Raw genomic sequence first — 18,588 nt, forward strand, 5'->3', positions numbered from 1 at the left:
ATCAACCATCCCTGGAGGTGGCACTGCTATAAGTAACTGTGATTGATTTGCATTAAGGCCAGAATCATCCCAGATGTGCACTAAGTGCGTAAGCAGCTGGGAAAAATGATGTTTTACCCGCCGGCCGCAATGGCGGCTTCTCACACTGTATCGTCCCAATCCCACCGCATTAATTATGCATTCCCGGGAAACACACTGTTCCCATGGTGGGCGGGGTCTCATTCACCCCCCAACACCTCACTGCTTTATCCTGCCGTGTGCCATATTTAAAGGGTATTGCGCGCACCCCTCTCAGCGCTTCCAGTCCATGACGGCTGCACAAAAGACATGGCCCCGAAAGGCAAAAGGACTGCAGCCCCCAGGTTTAATGACATGTCCCTCGAGCACCTTTTGGAGGCCATGGAGGCTCCCCCGTGATGTCCTCTACCCCCCGCTCTGGCTACAGGATGGGCAGCAACATCACTAATCCAGCTTGGAAAGTGGTGGTAGCCATGGTCAGTGCCAACGTCCTGCAAAAGAGGACACCCACCCAGTGGCACAAGAGGATTAATGATCTCCTCCGTTCCTCCAGGGTAACTCATCTCATCTCATCTCATCGCTCTCAACACACACACTCATAATCCCATCGCACATCCACAGGGATCTCACACCTCACGGGACAATATCAACACCACTAACTCTCACACACACCCTCACATCTCCATCAGGCTCATACCCTCTCAAACTCACATCCCAGCCCTGTTCATGTCTCTGCTCAGCACACAAACATTCCACGCAGTTCCATGTGTCCTGTTCACACTCTCTCCTTCTGTTTCCATGCAGGAGAAGCTGGCTCACAACAGCAGGGAGAGGCCCAGACCAGGGGTGAAGTGGCCCACATTAGGCCACTCACACACTTTGAGGAGTGTGTCATCGCGCTAACTGGTGAGGACACGAGCTGTGCCTGTGGTGATGGTGAGGTCAGTAGTGAACACCCTCATGAGGATCCTACACCACGTCATCCCTCTCTCAATGTAACTGTGAGTGTCTCTCTCCTGCTTTTGACTCTGCTGCCAGGCACTAATTATCTCTACTTTGGTTCACGGGGAGCTCTGCCAAGTGACCGACACCCTCAGCCAGCCAGTCCCTCAGCTCCATCCACATCCTCACCTCCAGCCAAGAGGACACCTCCTACATTGAAGAGCTGGAAATAAGCAGCCTGGAAGACCTGTCACAGCACTTCCCACACCCTCCACCAGCACAGAGACACACATCTCGGTGGGACCTAGATCTAGAGCAGGCTCGGGTTCACAATCTGGTGGTCACTGCATGGACACATGTCCACAGCAGGAGGAGGCAGGTTCGTGTGAACTCCCCGGCACCTGGAGGACAGCTGGGGAAGAGGCATCTGCGAGGTCTGAGTCAGGTGATGAACCTCTGGATTCGGCCTTCCAACTCACCCTGGAGAGTCAGCAGAAAGTGGGGCAACACCATGCAGAGCTGTTGGAAGCTCTCATCAGAGTGGCATGTGAGTCAGAGGAGATCATCTGCCTGCTCTCTGATGAAGTGGTGCCCACATATGTGTGTATGGAGGTCTCCATGGGGAGGATGGTGAGTGCTGGTCCAGCAGAACGCGGAGATATGTTCAGACCTGCACTCCATTGCAGGGGTGATGGGTGAGCTCCTGCAGTGGTGACACAAGGGAGAAACGGGGCACCTCCGTGTCCCTCCAGGTGCTCCTTCTCCTCAAGGAGTCAGGCCAGGGCCCTTGGGCACCCGAAGGGAGGAGGAGTGGCAGCTGGATACCCCTGGGGCATCCACTCAGGAATCTCAAAGGCTGTCTGCTCCCTCTGAGTCCCCTTTGCCTGTGACACCCTCAACCTCGTCCTCTGTCACCACAGAGGGAGCAGCCGGCCCACAGGAGGACAGCCAGAGCAAGCCGGGGCCCCCAAGGCCTTGGCTCTCCAGAGGACTAACGTCAAAGGCATCAGAGCCAACAGGAGCAATCATTGCGCAGGCTGCTGTGGATGTCAGGGCAGCACCTAGAGGTCTAACCCAAAAGTTAAGAAATTCTGATCACAGTTGGTTGCATGTGTTCATTCTGTCATTTTACAATCTGAGAATATATTCACTTTCACTGAATCATGTGTAATGGTGTCTTTCAGCTTCATTGACAGGCTTAGCGAGTCCTCCTACTGCATCCCACCCCCAATAGCATTTCAGATGCACACAGCCTGACCACGAGTGATTCTGGAGGAAGGAGTGTGTGTGCGTGTGCGTGCGTGTGCATGTGCGTGTGCGTGCGTGTGTGTGTGCGTGTGCATGTGCGTGTGTGTGTGTGTGTATGTGCGTGTGCGCGTGCATGTGCATGTGCGTGTGCGCGTGTGTGTGCATGTGCATGTGCATGCGTGTGTGTGTGCGCATGTGCGTGTGCGCGTGCATGTGCATGTGCATGTGCGCGTGTGTGTGTGCATGTGCGCGTGCATGTGCATGTGCGTGTGCACGTGTGTGTGTGCATGTGCGCGTGCATGTGCATGTGCGTGTGCGCGTGTGTGTGCGTGTGCGTGTGTGCATGTGCGTGTGCGTGTGTGTGTGTGTGCATGTGCATGTGTGTGTGCGCGTGTGTGTGCATGTGCGTGTGTGCATGTGCGTGCGTGCGCGTGCGTATGTGTATGTGCGTGTGCGTGTGTGTGTGTGCATGTGCATGTGCGTGTGCGTGTGTGTGTGTGTGTGCATGTGCATGTGCATGTGCGTGTGCGCGTGTGTGTGTGTGTGTGCGGGGCAGGGCCTATAGTGCGAGTACTCTCCAATGCACATGGATCCTTCCTCCATCAGACTCATCTCACTGTCCTGAGCATTTTCGATGCTGCCGGCTGGGGTTCACTTTCAGTTGTCCATCTGAGCTGAGCTGCATCTCCCCCCACCCCCCGATCACAGTCCCATTGCAGCGCCTGTGCCCCACCCACCACGAGTCTCGCTTCACTTCTGATTTAACCAGCATGCTGGTAATACAGTTTTTCTTTTGCTCCCACATCCTTTCCCCTCCCCCAGTCGCCTATTTACTTTCCCTCTTCACTGTCCAGCTCCCCTGGCATAGCCTTCCACTTCCCCTCCGTGACCTACCACAACACTTTTTGTTCTGGGATGTCCAGGTGAAAATGCACATTCTCTTACTTCCTGAAAATCCCACCCTCCATCCACATTAACCTCCCGACCTCCTCCTTTCACCCCCAGGATCCACGTCTGCCTGCGAGTCCCCACCAACCATCCTCGCCGTCCCTTCTACCGCTACTGTCAAACCCTCCCCCCTCACACCCTACCGCCTCACTCTGCCCTCGGTCACTCTCATCATCCCCTCGTAACAAGCCCACCCTCAGTTTTCTCCCAGGAGGCAGTCATGGACTCACTCTCACTTTCACCTGGACATCCCCTGTCCGGACTCCTTCCCCCCTTGAAACCCCTTCCCCCCCTTGGAATTCCTTCCTCCTGGAATTGTTCCCCCCCACCCACTTAGTCCTCCCCACCGCCCCCCACCCAACGCCCGGACTACCCCGCTTCGTCCTTCCAACACCCTTACTTCTTCTGCCAACTTTAGTACTGCCCCCTTTCCGATTCCTTCCTCTAGCCTTACTTCTTCCTCCTCCCTCGCTCCCTCCCCTCTCCGCGCTCCTTACCCCCTCTCCCCCCCCCCCCACCGTCTCCTTCATCCCCCTGGCCTCCCTCCCTTCTCTGGATTCCTTCTTCACCACCCCCCACCCAGGCTCCTCCCTTGCCCTGGACTCTTTCCCCTCTCCAAACTCCTTCCCTTACACCTTCCAACCCTTTTATAACTACTCTCACATTGCTGTCTTCTCCCTGTTAACCCCTCCTCTCCCCGAAGTGCCTCCCCCTCCCAACCTCCACCCCTGGCACCTTTATTCCCCTCTCCCAACCTTGTCCCCCTAATGCCTTTGTTGCCCCTCTCCCAGCTTCAACCCCTGACAGCTTTCTTTCCCCCCACTACCAAACTCACATCCCCCAACACCTCTTCCTTTCCCAGTTGATCCTAGACCTTCCTCTCCCACCCCTGGTACATCTTCCTCTCCCAAACACAGCTCAACATTCCTCTCCATCCTCTCGACCATCACCTGTTGTGAACAGACCCTCAACGGTGACTTTCCACCTTCCGTGAGCTGCTTCACGGCAGAGCCATGTCCGTGAGAATCCACCCAGCAGAGCCATGGACATTCCTCCAGGATCCCATTGCTCTTGGGGCTCCAGCATCTTCTGCTCCGCGGATTTCCACGATGTGAGCAAGGCCCAGGCTGTAAATCCCGACTTCTGCACGTCTCGCTTGTTAAGATGTGTTTAGCACCGGTCCAGCGTTGGGGGGAAGATTCCGGCGGGAAGGGCTTATAATGATATGCTGAGGCATTATAATGAGGTTCCTGCCGTCCATTGGTGAGAAACATGGAATACCATCAACAGGCTGAGCAGACGATTGCAAACTGGCTTCACAATGTAGTGAAACCGGTTTTTGGCCTTCTTGCCTTATTACCCGCTCACACCGCCGAGCAGGATGCCCAGTGGGCTTGGAAAATTCCGCCCTCAGTAACTATTCTCACTGTATTTTCCTGGAGACTTCATCCTGCATCATCAGAAGAAGCTGCTCCTGTTTTGGTCAGGAGTTCCATTTACTTTAGAGACTGATATAAATAGGCTTCGTTTGCGGTCAGACTCTTTGCCATCATTTCTGCCCCACCTCCATCTCATTGGCTGACAGAATGTTGTCCATTGGCTCTCCACACGAAGGTGGGAGGTCAATTCTTTCCCAGATCTTGGACTGGACTAAGGTCTGAAAAAAGTCAACGTTTGAGGCCTGAGAGCAGCGGTGCCCACAAATTAGCCATCTCCATTCAATAGAAGTTTCACTGCCCTTAAGCTGTTGGCCTTGACCCAACACCAGCCTCTCTCTTGCTTTCCCTGGGCCTGGAGCATAGGTAATGAATAGGGCAACTTGCTGGCTCCCCACCCCACTGAGTGGGTGGGAAAAAGATGACCTGTGATCTTCCTGGCTGGGATGGGAGTGGAAGTGGGGAATGCTCGGAAGAAAAAGTGGGCTGATTTCACATTTTTTTTCTGTCACTATCCTGGACCAATAGTGGAGGAAATGTAAGCCAATAAAGTTCCCAGTCCCACATGTGATTTTGGGTGAAGTACTGCACAGGGGACAGAGGCAACTCTAAACTGAAACCGGGAAAGTGACCTCAGGTCACTTTCACACCTCTCCCTACAACTAGTTTGAGAGAAGCATTGCCAGGAGGTTGAATTTGGACACTTGGCCTGAGATGGTGCATGAGTGGTGGGGACAATTATTGAAAATGGGCTGCCCAATGAATCAGTGAATCTACTTTCTGAGTAATAAAATCACACAGGCCAGGGCGATCCCAGGTTTGATCCCCTGTCTGTGTAGAATGAGTTAATCTAAGGTGGGCAGCGATGTGCATGCTACAATTGTTCTCAGTGTCCTGGTTTAGGAAGGAGAGAATAACTCCTAATCACTATCCAGCAATTTTGGTGCAAGCGTATGTCTGTCTGCAGAGGTGAAAAGTAGATTGGGTTTTCACTGCCTTACACTCCATAGTGGAACTGTACCGTGTGAAGATTTGCAGTCACTCAGGTCATGGGCCAGAGGACATCCAAAGTGAGTAGAACTATGTCCCAGCAAGCAGTCAGCAAAGATGAGGGCAGGGGGTGGGGGAGTGGAATATTGGTAAGGAAAAACATTTAGAAATTATAAAATTAACATTTGGTTTCAAAATACAATTTTGCTTTTCCTTCGTTGTCAGTGTTGAAATCCTGGAACCCTGGAGTGAACATTACAGTGGGAGCTCCATCGCTGTATGGGCTACTGTGGTTCAATAAGGAGGCCCATCACCACCTTCTCAGGGGGCACTAGGGATGAGCAAAAGTGCCAGCCTTGCCAGTGATGCCCACATTTCCTGAATGAATTAAACAAATACAACAGCTTTACTTTCCAATTTTGGCCCATTCAATGAGTGCAGGATTATGAGGTTCCATCAAGAAGCATCACAGAACTAAAACAGCAGCTTATCCCTTGATTAAATTCAGTAAACATTCTCTCGTAACAAATGGATGTCTGAATTTGGTACTGGACCTGCTGTCGAGCACTGAACACCAGCTTCGGGCAGCACAGCTGTAAAAATAGGACAAGTACCATTTATACAAACTCAAGCCTGCCAAAAAAATCCTATTTGAGCATTTCACAGATGGAAGAAAAACCCCAACACATCTAGAACAAGGAAACATTCCTCGTCACAGCTAATTGTCCCAGACATACCAATCATTGGGCACATTGTAGAACATTCCAGCCTTGCAATTCCTTAAGAATTAATCACTGACAATGCATATCATTCTCAGAAAGACTAAATAGTTACCATAATAAATATCCTGAACCAGTCAGATGTTTAGAAGGAGTCAAAGTGCAAGCTTTGACATTTTGTTGCATGAAGGAATGTCAAATTTTGAAAGTTTTTACATAAAGAAACATTGCCTGTCTACCTCTTGCCACTAACATTGATAACGATACCCTCTCCAAGAAGGAAGACGTATTGAAATAAATGATATCAAAATGTGAGACAACTGGCATCTATTTTTTATGAAATGTATAGAGATATGCTCACTGCTATCACTAAAAATTTCCAAATGAACAAAGACCCAGGACAGAATATTACACTCAGCCTGTGGGCGTACACCCGACACGCCCAAGTGTAAAATGACGCGCGATGAAGTCGGGTGTGTGTCCTGACATCATCGCGCAGTCTCGCGATATCTCGTTTGGTGAGTGCGCACCGGAGTTGGCTGCGCACCCGCCGATAATTAAAAGGCCATTAACAATCTAATTGAATTCAAATTTTTGCTGCCTGTCAAACTTTACGGTTGGCAGGCAAAAAGGCCAAGTGGCCACAGGCAGGATGAGCTTTCCTAAAGCAAATAAACATTAAACAAATCTTTATTTCCGAATTAAAAACATGTCCCAGTTTATGTGACAGAGTCACACGAGGGGACATGTTTTATTCAATTTTTATTCTCTTTGTCTTTTTTTAACACAACACTTCAATCTCCCTGAGGGAGCTTCATGCCTCAGGGAGATTGAAGCACACTTTCTTGTGCATGTGCAAACTGAACGCTAGTCCTGACTCTCCCTCCTGCCCCTGTCTGCACTGGCAGCGCTTGGCAATGCTGCTTGTGATCCACACAGGGAGGGACTTAATTGGCCAGCCTGCGTGAAATCGTGGTGCAGAGCCGATCGCGGGCAGCCGTCAGCTTCCTGACCACCCCCACCCACAGCCGCTTAGCACCCCACCAAGGGCAAAATCCTGCCCCTAAAATGACTGAATCTATGTCTGCCTGTGACACCAAACAAAAGAAGCTACCTGGCAGCAGCAAGGAAACTCACGTAATGTTATCCCTGAAGAGCCACTAATGAAACCCCTATGGGGTTGCACAGACCAAATTGAAAGAGAGCTATACAAAGGCCATCTGCATTTCATAACCCAGCCTGGCCAACAGGAATCTGTTAAGACAAAGAGCCCCACAACCTTCCTTTCAATTCTTAATGGTTGAGACATTTAACAATCTCGTGGACCCGGATGAGGGATACATGTTCTTTGTCAAAGAAGGTGTGGAGAGGTGGGAGTGATGTGACATGGACCTCTGGCTTGTGGAACCAGTAATATTGTCTTGCTGAACTGCAAAGACTCAGTTTGCTTTTTTTTTTACCATCTGACTAGCAGCCTCACAAACAAGGAGCTTTGGCTCAGGTTGGACACCTAGCCCCATCTACACTGCTCCTGCTGGAAATTCTGTACCATTGCCTACAAAACTGATTCATCTCTATGTGCCTATCTCAATGTGTGAATCAACACCACTGGAAAACTGAATTATCCACCATCAATGTTTAATTCACCAATATCCATGAAGGAATACCTCATTGGACTTTGATCCTGGACTCTAGAACACACGTGAAACAGTGTTTCTTTTCTCTGTGGTCTCTGCACCGTAAATCACTCTTTTCTCTATCTCTCTTTTACCGTATGAATGCACAGGAGGCAACATTGCAACCATCCTCCTGTGTTTTGAGTTGTGCAAATAAATTAACCCTTTGAGTTCATCCTATAACCAGTTTGCTGTGGGGCTATTAATAGAAAATTGGATCACACCAAAACCAAGGAGTTGGGAAATACACTGCTTATAAAGGGGGAAGCAAATCAAAAAACAGCTTTCTGTTTGCAGACAGCTGGTGAGAGGAGAAACTAGTGCTGTTTAAATTCACTCCTGTCCATAACAGAAATAACACAATACAACCAAAATAGCCTCTTGAGCCTTCAAACTCTTCCTCTTCAGATACTGAATAGAGAAGAGTGTCGCATCATGTCTTGAGCAAGAGACCAGTGGAATCCACCAATAAATGGCAGTGCCCTGGTTGTGCCAGGTCTTTGCTATTTCTAGGAATTTTGAGTTTCCGACCGCCTGCCTGTCCCTTATAGGACAGCTCTCCTGCGAGAGGCAAAACCGAGGGCAGAGATTCCCTAAATAAGGTGCTCCTGCCTCCTTAGCTGATTTGGGACCTGACATAGCATATAACTACAGGGGATGGGAGTGGCAATCAGCCTCCAGGCCAAGAAGTCACTTGAACTCGAAAGAATGCCCAGAACTTTCTCTTTATAAAATATCAGGTTTCCTATGGGTAAAAGGAGTCTGCATGGAGCCAAGGGTGTGACAGATTATTGGAATCTCAATACCACTCAAGAACAATTCCTATGCTGCAAAACAAAAACAGAATTACCTGGAAAAACTCGGCAGGTCTGGCAGCATCGGCGGAGAAGAAAAGAGTTGACGTTTCGAGTCCCCATGACCCTTCCACAGAACTCCTATGCTGCAGTTGGTTTGCGTAGCTTGAAAATGACATTCAAAAATTAACTTGGCAGCCTGACTTTCTAATGGGGAGACCATGTATCCAGCAGCCAAATGCAAATTAGATCCCCTTTCTCATGGACCATGCCACTCCTACCCATCCCCTGCGAAACTTTAGTGACACTGGCAATTGCAATCATGCCGGCGATCGGCAAGACTTTGGAATGGACCTTGAATGTACAAATGTCATCATAGAGCTAAGAATCCCAAGGCTAACACAACGGGCACTGTGTAAAGAAGAACATAAGAGCATAAGAAATAGGAGCAGGAGTAGGCCATTTGGCCCCTCAAGACAGCCCCACCGTTCATTAAAATCATGGCTGATCTGCTCTAGGCCTCAGCTCCTCATAGCCCTCAACTCCCCAATTTTTCAAAAATCTATCTACCTCCTCTCTAAATACTTCCAGTGATCTAGCCTCCACAACTCTCTGGGGTAGAGAATTCCAGGCATTCACTACCTTCTGAGAGGAGAAATTCCTTCGCATCTCAGTTTTAAATGAGTGTCCCCTTTTTTTGTATCCATGTCCCCTCGTTCGAGATTCCCCCACTAGTGGAAACATCTTCTCAACATCTGCCCTGTCAAGCCTCCTCAGAATCTTGTCCAGTTCAATAAGATCACCCCTCATTCTTCTAAACTCCAATGAGTAAAGGCCTAATCTGTTTACCCGTTCTTGATAAGTCAACCCCTTCTTCCCAGGAATCAGGCTAGCAGCTGGTCAGATGGGCTGATCAGTGGTGAATGGAATTTAATCTGGATAAGTATGAGGTGATGCACTGGGGCAGGACAAACAAGGCACTGGAATACATGATAAATGGTAGGACCCTGGAAAGAACTGAGGATCAGAGGGACCTTGGTGTGCATGTCCATCGGTCCCTTAAGGTGACGGGACAGGTAGATAAGGTGGTTAAGAAGGCCGATGGGATACTTGCCTTTATTAGCTGAGGCATAGAATATAAGTGCAGGGAGGTTATGCCGGAACTGCATAAAATGCTGGATAGGTCACAGATAGAGTATTGAGAGCAGTTCTGGAATCCGCATTATAGGAAGGATGTGATTGCACTAGAGAGAGTGCAGAGGAGATTTACCAGGATGTTGCCTGGGCTGGAGAGATTTAATTATGAAGACAGATTGGATAGACTGGGGTTATTTTCCCTGGGGCAGAGGAGATTGAGGGGGGACACGATTGAGGTGTTTAAAATTATGAGGGACATAGATAGGGTAGGCAGGAAGGAACTTTTCCCCTTGGTGGAAGGATCAATAACCAGGAGGTATAGATTTAAGGTAAGGGGCAGGAGGTTTAGAGGGGATGTGAGGAAGAATTTTTTCACCCAGAGGGTGGTGGGAATCTGGAACTCACTGCCTGAGAGGGTGGTAGAGACAGAAACCCTCATAACATTTAAGAAGTATTTGGATGTGCACTTGCGATGCTGCGGCATACAAGGCTATGGGCCTAATGTTGGAAAATGGGATTAGAATAGTTAGGTACTTTGACCGGCGGAGACTCGATGGGCCAAAGGGCCTTTTTCTGTCTGTAGACCTCCCTGAATCTATGGGCAGAATTTTCTGGCAGATGTGCAGGTGGCAGGATCCACATGTCAGCGCTTAAAATGTCGCGCGCTGTCGTTGCACGAGCTTCCTGATGTCAGTGCGCAGCATCGCGATGTTTAGTTGGGCGGGCGCTGTGAAGGGTGATGCGCGCCCGCCATTAACTAAAGGCCTTGTTAAGGCCCTTAACTTGCCAATCGTCGCCGATTTTGAGGAGCTCATGTGATCTTCACCTCAACTCACGGGCCTGCAGCTTTCCGGAGGCCTCCATTTAGCCTGGGTATGGGTTCTGACATCTCCACTGGAGGCAGCTCCTCTGAGGAGGAAGGGAGGGATAGAATAAGGAGGAGGCCAGGAGTGGACATTCAGCCTCCAGGGGAGCCACCTTTGGGAGGTCAGGTGCAGGCACAAGGGGCGCAGGGCCAAGGGGTAGTCCAAGGTGGAAGGGGCTGCAGAAGATGCCACTATCCTGCTGCCAGGGTTTACAGGCGGTGAAGCAGCTACCTCAATATGTCTGAGGTAGTGCCGAAGGAGGCTCCAACTGTCAAGGGAGACAGTCAACTGTATCTGTCAGATGATTGGCCCTGAGATCTCCCCTAACTGTGTGGGTGGATACCCCATGCCAGTGGCTATGAAGGTCACAGCTGCCCTCAACTTCTATAACTCTGGCTCCTTCCAGGGCTCGGTGGGTGATCTTTGCGGTGTCTCCCAATCAGCTGTCTACACTTGTGTCAAGCAGGTGACAGATGCTCTGTTCAGACGGGCATTGACCTTCATCCACTTCCGCTGGGACCAGGCAAGTCAGGCACAGTGAACCAGAGGTTTCACGGCCATTGCTGGCTTCACCTGCGTCCAGGGTGCTATAGACTATTCACGTGTGGCCATCAAGGCGCCAGCAGGTGAGCCCGGTGCCTTCATCAACAGGAAGGGATTCATTCCATGAACGTGCAGATAGTGTGTGATCACAGGATGCTGATTCTACAAGTCTGTGCAAGGTACCCAGGCAGCTCCCACGATGCCTACATCCTCAGACACTCCCAGGTGCCGGGGCTCTTCAGTGCTCCAGCCCGGCTGGATGGATGGCTGCTGGGTGACAAGGGCTATCCCCTCAGAAGGTGGCTCATGACACCTCTCCGCCATCTAAGAACAGAAGCTGAGCAGCGGTACAATAGGAGCCACAGCTCCACAAGGGCTGTGATGGAGAGAGCTATCAGCCTTCTCAAGATGCGCTTCCAATGCCTGGACCGCTCAGGGGGCGCACTCCAGTACCCCCCAGATTGTGTCTCTCTGTTAGTGGTGGCATGCCGCACTCGGCACAATCTTGCACTGGAAAGGGGGGATGCAGTTGACGATGAAGATCTTGACACAGTGGATGAGACTGTACATGATGAATCCAGCAGTGGCTCAGAGGATGAGGAAGCACAGGGCGATGATGAGGGGCAGCACGCTGACCCGCTACTACACCAAGGAGGCAGGGACACCCGGGACAATTTAATCCAAAGACCCTCCAGCTAGTTCCACACACATGGATCTGCAGGACCAGCATTGCCTGGCGCTTCCACACGTGGCATTTAGGTGCTACATCTTCCACCTCATCAGCTGCAGCTAAGGGCTTAGTACAGAAACATCAATGTCCACCCAAACACTCATGATATGTCTGTGAAACATACAAATGCAGCACAAAGGAAACACCCTCAGCCATGGTCAGAAAATTGGACTTTATTCCATCCTACATCAAAGAAAAACATCTCTCTTACAAACATAACTATTTGTTCCCTGATCGAGGGCCAACACAAGATCACCAGTGACAAACCCGTGGAGTGCCTAACGTGTCTTATGCTTATGTTTTCAGGTGCTGCATCTTGGTGCTGCCCCCTCGCTGGGAGTGGTATCTGAGCCAGCTGCTGACTCTGCTGTCCTGTTGGCCTCGATGACCTTGGTGGGCGTCCTCTGGCCTGTGGAGCCTGTGCTGGCCCCGCCTGGGAGGGAGTGACCAGTTCCAGAACTGGCACCTCCCCAGTCATCGCAGCCTCACCAGGTGCTACGGTCACTGGCAGAGGGGCGGAGGAGCTGCTGCTCTCATCCGGAGCGCCCTGAGAGGAGCTCACAGAGACGCCAGGCAGCTGCTGCACCAACGTGAGGTCGCTTCAGACTCCCTGCTCACCGCAGATGCATGGGCACCGAGCAGCGGCACTTGATGCCCAGAACATCTCCCACATTGGGAATGACCACCCGTGGCCATTAGCGCTGTGAGCGCTGCAGGTCAGAGGATAACCCAATCAGATGATTCTCAATCTGACTGAAGCCCCTCTCCATGAGCATCGCCAATCTCTCTGTGGAGGAAGCCTGAAGCTCTGTCCTGAGGTTCATGCCTTCACTGACACTCTGCCTGGACTCCTCCACCACAGAGACCAACTGAAGCACACCCTCATGCAACCCTGCCAGATGCTCCCACGCATCCTGCCGCATGTCCTGCAGCTGCTACATTGGTGACACCTCCAGAGGCATCATCAGTGCTGGACTCAGCATGTGCCTGGTCCCCTGCTGTCCTCTGAGCCATCGGCACTCTCTGTCCATTTCATCTCCTCCAGCGATTGTGAAGTGCCCTTTCCACTGTGACCCAGGACAACATTATATTCCCCACCGAAGTGTTTGTGTCTGCGCTGGTGCCTGGCTGGGTGAAATGATGTGATGCAAGTTGCAAGTCTTGGCCCTCAGGTGTGGAGGGGGTCTCTGGATGTGTTGGGGACGACCATGTAGTGGTGATGTTGAAATTAACAACAAGGACGGTGCATCAGTTAGCGTTCAGTCAGTAACACCTTTCATCCCTTTCCCCCAGCCTCATAGGTCACTCAACCTTCAAGACCCTAAGGAGATGAACATTGGTGGGGTGGAAAAGAGTCAAGAGGAGGCCCAACCGTTAGGTGCACATACAGACAGGCTGGTCAAATGGCCTCAGGAATGCCACATGGAATGTTATGTGGTATTGGAGTGGGGAGAGTGCAGAGGTACCTGACCTGGATGCATGCTGGCCTGGAGAGTTGGAGTGATGAGGAAACATTGCAAACACTTGCGACATTTGCCGTGGGTCACAGGAGATTGACAGGTCACATTATTGCCCTTCATTCCGTTATGAGGGACATAGAACGGGTGGGCAGAGGGCAGCATTTCCCCTTGGCACAGGGATGAATAATGTGGTGGCATTTATTTAAGTTGTGTGCCGTGAGGTTGACAGGTGAGGTACTGAGGACCTTTTGGACAGAGTAATGTGGGACACACTGGCTGAAAGGGTGGTGGAGGTCCCAAACACCCTCAGATGCAATAAGTGTTTGGCTGTGCAGCAGTGATCCAATGGCATGTTAGGCCATGGGGAGAGTGGTCACAAATGGGATAAGGCGATTTTGGAAGGTGTTAGAGACGCGCATCCTCAAGGGGCCGAGGGACATTTGTGTATGAAACACGTGTGACTGTATCAGTCTGTGAATGAGCAGTGTTGCTGCATTGACGACTGCAGCAACCATCAGTGCTTTGGATGATGGGGAGACAGAGTGGATGGGACTGTGGACCTCAAATACCTGCCCGCTGGACCCCAGCATCACTGACACCTGCTGCCCTGGCCTCCTGCCTCCTCCCCAGCTCCATGGCCTGCCCCTGGAAGGTGGTGAGATGCTGTAGCACATTGTGCCCATCACCAGACCTCTGCCGCTCCCTCAGATTGTTCTCAGTTTTTGCCTGCAGAACAGAGAAGAGGATTTATTGGGGCTGATCGCTCATTTACTCTGCACGCGCACGCTGCACCCCAAACACAGTGACCCATCTGAGGCCTCCAGCGGCTCCTGTCCACACTACTGGTGATCAGTCCCCAGAAGATAGTACGGCTGCTCCCAACCCCCTCCCCCAACGCCCACCTTGGACACATTCGGTGTCCATCACTTTGAATAACACACGGGTCTTAGTGCCCATGGCAAGGAGGCACAACTAGGTGCGGCACTGATGCCAACAGATGGCTTTTGGCCACGACACCTTGAGGCTCCCCTTCCACCATCTCATCACCATCAATAAGACATGTGTTGGAGTTCTGAGTATGTGTCTAGCTGCCTCCCCTGCAGGTTGCCTCTAGATTACTCAAATGTGATAAACACCAACTTATGCTGCAGGGAGAACCTATCTTCTCCTCAACCACTAAGGCTGATGTAAGCCTGGTCAACATCTGTTTGCCCACCCAGCGTGCGCCAAATATCCAATGCAGTAACGACAGTAAGATGTTGGGGGGAGGGGGGGTCCTCAAAGGCTAAGACTATCTGCTGGGTCAGATGGCCAAGGCTGACATGGTCCTCACCCTTCCAGAGCGCAGCAAATCATTGAAGCGCTTGCGGCACTGGGTTCCGGTGCACCGCACATCGTCATGGGCGCTTACAGCCTCCCCCACCTCCTGCCACGTCTGCCTGGTGATGTGGGGGGGTGGGGGGGGGGGGTGCGGGGGGGGCCTCCTCCTCCCATCCTCTGGATACAAAATATTCTGATGGTTGGACACCTCTTCCAGGAGGGCAGCAAGGCAGGCGTCAGAGAACCGAGAGGCACGGTGACCCCACCCCGTCCCCCGCTGGCCTACACTGCAGCCTGCCCCGCCCCCCCCACCTCCTCCTCTGTCCTCTAATCATGTCCTTTCCTATGAGCGGCCATGGTGAACAGCCTAAAGGAGGCTGCCTGGCTGCTCTTTATACAGACAGCTGGTCCCCCATTGGAACTGGCGGTCTGAACACACCTGCCTCCACAACGATTTACCTGCTCTACACAGGGAGTCGCTAACCCGCTGGGCGGGCCTTAATTGGCCCACCCGTGCAAAATGGTGGCGCGGCTCATTTCGGCGGCAGCAATTGGCTGCCCGTCCGTCACCGAGTCAGTCGGACCCACCAGCCCAACAAGGGCAAAATTCTGCCCGATGACTCTATGAATCTCTTTTGAACTGCCTCCAATGCCAGTATACCCTTTCTTAAATGCAGGGACCAAAACTGTACACAGTACTCCAGGTGCGGCCTCACCATCACCCTGTACAGCTGTAACAAGACTTCCCTATTTTTAAACTCCAACCCCCTAGCAATACAGGCCAAAATTCCATTTACCTTCTTAATTACCTGCTGCACCTGCATGCTAACTCTTTATGTTTCATGCACAAGAGCACCCACATCCCTCTGTGCTGCATTTTTTGGAGTCTCTCTCCATTTAAATAACAGACTGCCTTTTGACTTTTCCTACCAAAGTGCACAACCTCACACTTTCCTACATTAAACTCCATCTGCCAAGTTTTTGCCCACTCACTCAACCTGTCTATATCCCCTTGCAGGTTCCTTATGTCCTTATCACAACATGCCCTCCCATCTATTTTTGTATCATCAGCAAATTTGGATACATTACACTCTGTCCCCTCCTCCAAGTCATTAATATAGAAAGTAAATAATTGAGGCCCTAGGACTGATCCTTGTGGCTCTCCACGAGTTATATCTTTCCAACCTGAAAAAGACCCATTCATCCCGACTCTCTGTCTTCTGTGTGTTAACCAATCCTCAATCCAAGCTAATATATTACCCCCAGCACTGTGAACTCTTATCTTGTGCAATAACTTTTTATGTGGCACCTTACTGAATGCCTCTGGAAATTCAAATACATTATAACTACCAGTTCCCCTTTATCAACTCTGCTTGTTATATCCTCAAAGAACTCTAGAAAATTTGTCAAACATGATTTCCCCTCTGTTTGATTATGTTAATCTTTTCTAAATGTCCTGCTATTTCTTCCTTAATAATGGAAGCTAGCATATCCCCAACAACAGATTATTAGGCTGACTGGCCTATAGTTTCCTGCTTTTTGTCTCTCTTCCTTCTTGAACAGGGGTGTCACATTAACAGTTTTCCAATTCACTGGGACCCTCTCAGAATCCAGTGAGTTCAGGAATATTTCAACCAATGTCTCCATTATGTAGTTACATCATATTTTATATAAAGTGAAGTTAGTTACCAAGCATCAAGTCTGATCCTTGGGCACAATTTTATTTTTTCTGCTCTCATTCTTTTTAATAGGTTTTCACTAGGGTTCCAGGGTGCCATTTGCCCTTCAGTACTTTTGCCAAGGGAGCCCCTATTCATATGTGAACCCTCAGTAGTGAACGCTGACAGGCTTCTCAATTATAGGTGGTCTCAAAGCTGAGCCCAATGCTTTGATCTTGATTTTGATTCATTCTGAAGTACACTACACTGCTGCTGACTATTAAGTGTTGCTTTTTGAGGGGTGCGGAAGGAGGGCATTTTTAACAAACTGCATTATCACTCTGGACTTCCACAAGCATTGGCCTTCAATCCCAAGGGCAGTGAAGCAGTCAATGAAGCGGATGGAACACAATCGTTCAGAGAATGTCACTCTCACTGACTCTGGTTTCAGTTCCAGGCAGATTGAAAGCTGTCTAACAATATCAAACCTGAAGAAAGAGATTCTGCATTGTCAGGAGTTCAAAAAAGTATAATGTTCTTAATGTGAAGGTGTAATAGGATGATTTCACAGTGAAATTTCAGGATTAGCAACAATTCATCTGGGTGCTCGTCTCTCCTCGATCACCTTTTACAAATCCATAGGGTGGTGGTTCAAATGACATAGGGAGCCCTCTGCCCTTTTCTAAATGATTTCAATCTTTGTAGTCAGGAAGAATCTTGTTTCAAGAAGAGGGGGCTTCAAGTGGGTGCTGTAACTTTCTCTCCAGAGGTGGAAGCAAGGGAGCAGCTTACAGGATAGTTTTCCAACTGCCCTGAATTCACTGCACGGCTTCATTCATTATATCCCAGCAGAAAACCTGCCAGTCCACATGTCCTCGATTTGGAGATTCTGGTACCAGGAAAGTTATTTCCTTTCCACCCTTCACTGCTGAAGCAGATGAATTTCAAGAATGTTGGCACTAGCCAGTCGCAATGAGAACACAAGTATCATTCTCCTTCCAATCCTCCTCTCTTGCAGCCCCACAAAAGTCGCCTAATTATTGTCATCAAAAGAATTAAGATATTGAGATTGATTCCTGACTAAAAAGAAAACAAACACAAAAACAATGCTGGAGCCAAAACACGAGCAGATGCTGGATTGGATTTCACACTGGCATAAACCTCACAGGCTCTCCTTGTCGCTATAACAAAGCCGGAATTGTACTTGCAGCCCGTGGACCAAGAGGAGCTTTCTGTGTGCAGTGTGCAATCGCTATTAATTACTCCTGCCCTTGACTCACATGCACAGAACAAGACCATGGTTGTGTATTTCTTTTCCATAACATAGTAAAGCACAGCAATTATTTTAATGAAATCTGATAATTAATAGCATTTATAAAATAAAAAAAAACATTTAAAAGGTGACTGAAAAAGTGTTATTTATATTTCTTTCGAAACCTCATCACATTAATGTCCATTGTGCATTTGGCGTAGACTGACTTAATGTAAAGGGAACGGAATAGTTTACCTTCTCCAGCATTAACCCTTGAGGAAATGAGCCAGTATTTTTGTTATTTTATTCGCTTGCGGAACATGGGCTTCTTTGGCAAGGCCAACTTTTTTCCCTCCTGTAATTGCACATGAGAAGGTGAGCCACCTTCTTGAACCATTGCAAACCATGTGGTGACAATATTCCCACAGGAAGTGAGTTCCAGGATTTTAGCCCAATGATAATGAAGCAATGGCGATATATTTCCAAATCAGGATGCTGTTGGTCTCATGTGCCTGTTGCCTATGTCCTTCTACGTAGGAGATCTCAACATTTGGAAGATGCTATTGAAGGGGCATTAGCGATCTTCTGCAATTCATCTTGTAGATGGGGCACACTACAGCCACAGTGGTGGAGGGAGTGAATATTTAATGTGGTGGATAGTGTACCAATCAAGTGAGCAGCTTTGTCTTGGGCTGTGTCCAGCTTCTTGAGTGTTTTTAGACCTGCACTCGTCCAGGCAAGTGGGGAGGATTCCATCACACTCTTGATTTGTACCTTGGAGATGGTGGAAAGAATTTGAGAAGTCACTGTCTGCAGGATACCCACCCTCTGTCCTTCATTTATAGCCACAT

The sequence above is a fragment of the Carcharodon carcharias genome, chromosome 21 (assembly GCF_017639515.1).
Source record: "Carcharodon carcharias isolate sCarCar2 chromosome 21, sCarCar2.pri, whole genome shotgun sequence".
NCBI lineage: Eukaryota > Metazoa > Chordata > Chondrichthyes > Lamniformes > Lamnidae > Carcharodon > Carcharodon carcharias.